We start from the raw sequence: 3,277 nt of genomic DNA, 5'->3' as shown, positions 1-3,277 counted from the left end.
TTTTTTTTTTTTTTTATAAAAGCTATTAATATCAGCGCTTTCAATCTTAATACTGACCCTACGACTATCATATCTGTAATTAGCAATACTGATATCAAATATATTATATAAAAAAACTTTTTATATAGAGGAAAAGGTTTCACTATTTTTTTTATAAAAGCTTTTAATATCAGTGCTTTCAATATTAATACTGACCCTACGATTATCATATTTGTAATTAGCAATACTGATATCAAGTACACTGTATGAAAAAATACTTTATATAGAGGAAAATGTAATCTGGCAAGATATTAATTAACTCTTTGTGGATTTAGGACTTGTGGAGTCATCTGTGTGTTAGTGCAAATAACAAAATGAGTTACATATGCTCACTTCTAACAATAATACTCTTTGTTACTCAGAAATATTACTTGCTGCTTTTATTTTATTCTTTTTTTTTTTTACTGTTTATTTTATTTTACTTTTTATTTTATTTTACTTTTTATTTACTTTCACTTTTATTTACTTTTACTTTTATTTACTTTTACTTTTATTTACTTTTACTTTTATTTAATTTTGCTTTTATTCAATTTTACTTTTATTTGATTTTACTTTTATTTTATTTTACTTTTTATTTTATTTTACTTTTCATTTATTCTTTATTTTACTTTCACCTTTTATTTATCTTTTATGTTATTTTACCTTTTATTTATCTTTTCTTTAATATTTTTTTGTTGCACGGGCCAAAATAAAAACATTTACGCCTCTACGAATGGATGTTCATTCCTCATTCCTCACTCGTTCCTCATTCTCCCTCCGCCGCCATCTCCCATGCATGTACATCTATTATTTTCCTTCCATAGAACTTCTAGCAATTTCAGGCTTGGTCGATCATGAAAATAAGTAACCACATCTTCGCTTCTATTATCAATTACTCTTATTATTCGTAGTAGTAGTAGTAGGAGTAGTAGTAATAGTAGTAGTAGTAGTAATAATAGTAATAATAGTAGTAGTAGTAATAGTAATAATAGTAGTAGTAGTAGTAATAATAGTAATAATAGTAGTAGTAGTAATAGTAATAATAGTAGTAGTAGTAGTAGTAGTAATAGTAATAACAATAGTAGTAGTAGTAATAGTAGTAGTAGTAATAGTAGTAGTAGTGATAGTAGTAGTAGTAATAGTAGTAGTAGTAGTAGTAATCGTAGTAGTAGCAGTAGAGTAGTAGTTGTAGTAGTAGTAGTAGTAGCAGTTGTAGTAGTTACTTCAGTAGTTACTTAGTTGTTCCATTGTGAGTTTTTCTACCATATACTTTATTTTTCCAGGAAGCAAACTTTTCACTCGCCATTCAAATTTATTCTCTTCTTCGCAAGCTTAATTGTATATTGCAAACGTATTGTGTGCAGTCTGTGACTATGTAAGCTGGCCAGAGAGACTAAGGAGGTTCGAGTGATTTTATCATGTTATTTGACTCTCTTTACTCTGTATGTCTTCATTTGTTATTGTTTTTTACATACTAAAATGGTCTTATCTGTTAACATATCAATTTTTGTGTGTGGTATGTGAGTTTACACGAGGTAAGGATAGCCAGAGATGTATTTGTAATCATTTGTCTCAATAAACGTCAATTCTCTCTCTCTCTCTCTCTCTCTCTCTCTCTCTCTCTCTCTCTCTCAGGTTGATTTTAAAAGCGTTTATCATATTATAATACGTTTTCAATGAACCCACCGAATCTCTTTAGTTTTCTTTCATCGGAAACTTTTCAATATTTCAGTAAAAGTTTTTATCATTACTGTCTTTGATTACCTTCTGTCCTGAATACTTTCGTCGTCGTAGGTTTTAAGGATAATTCAAAAAATACATTTTAACAGTTTTATTACAAAATAAATAATAAACAATAAGAGGAACCAATAAATACATTCATACAGCACAAAAGAGGATCACATCCCTTATTTAAAATGGTCGAATTCCACTTCTTATACAAAGACATCCATCATGATCTTCAGTGACATCTATCGGCGAAATCTTTCAACACATTTTACAAACATGTTCTCGTGTTTATACTACATGTCCCACACTTTTCAAAATAGGTTGAAAAATGGGGTAAAACATCACAAATCTACACTTTTAACTAGCGAATTTGAAAGGAATGTGGAAAGAATAGATGGGAAAAGCGTATTCGATGGTGATGGAGTAATCGTCTGCTGGAGGGAGGCCGGCGTTCTCTCGGAATCCGCGAGTGAAAGCGCCATCTGTTGGAGAGAAAGAATATTTTTTTATTAGTCACAATAATTTTTTTTAATGTAATATATAGATATTGTTACTTCAAAATTAACTAAATAACAAAACGATAATAATGTCAACAATAGATGATCTGGGATTTCGGTAATGTCGCACTAAACATGATTACAAAGTGAATTTAATAATAATCGGTATTGCAGTTTAAAACAAATACAATACATTGTTGAACAAATATTCAGAAGCCAAAAAATACGGATTAAATTATAGTCATAATGGTAATTATAACGATGGCAGAAAGATTAATAACAGGCAGCGTAATATAATGATTTGACGATTGTTTAATTAATTTAATAACGACACTGATCATAATGATGCAAATCACACGAGTCAAATATTATTAATTCAACCTTACTGATAATGATAAAAAACGACAACTAACGAGAACAAATGACAAGAGATAAATTCAGTTTTATATATACATTTTTGTGTTAAAATTTATGCACAAATCTAAACAAAAATATAAACAAAGATTTTTTTTAATACAATGCACGATACACGTCTCGCATTCAGCAGCATCTTTTAAAAGATATATTTGCATAACACCCTGATCACCTTGTCATTTAAGGAAATGATACTTGCAAATATACTGAATAGTTCACAAGTATTCCAGCGACCCCCATAGCAGTAAGGCAGAAACAATACTATGAAATTATTATAGAATGCGTTTCGCTAAAGGATTTTTTTTTAATCCTATTCAAACGAATGATAAAAGTACAGTATAATTTGAATACGATTTTGAAAATTCAACTCATTCGCAAAAATATTAAAGAAAATTATATTGTTATTGACATATTCCACACAAATGAGATAATTACCCACCAAACTATGAACGCTTTGATAGACATTATAGACAACCGAAACCAATCAATGACGTATTTTCATTATTCATCATAATTGCGATATATATATAAAATAAAAATATATAAATAAATAAGATATATATAAAAAATAAATCTATACTTATATATATATATTATATAAAGTATATATATATATATAT

General features: G+C 28.2%; 1 long non-coding RNA gene across 1 annotated transcript in view; it reads right to left on the bottom strand.

The window, feature by feature from the left end:
* Positions 1–1,834: 1,834 nt before the first annotated feature.
* LOC113817347 (uncharacterized) overlaps positions 1,835–3,277 on the bottom strand; it is a 2,258-nt gene continuing 815 nt past the window's right edge. The window contains exon 2 of the long non-coding RNA XR_003476772.2: positions 1,835–2,228. This is a non-coding gene — a long non-coding RNA (uncharacterized lncRNA). The remainder of the gene's footprint in view (positions 2,229–3,277) is intronic.

Source organism: Penaeus vannamei, chromosome 15, assembly GCF_042767895.1.
Source record: "Penaeus vannamei isolate JL-2024 chromosome 15, ASM4276789v1, whole genome shotgun sequence".
Classification (NCBI taxonomy): domain Eukaryota; kingdom Metazoa; phylum Arthropoda; class Malacostraca; order Decapoda; family Penaeidae; genus Penaeus; species Penaeus vannamei.
This window is presented reverse-complemented; position numbering and strand designations above follow the sequence as displayed.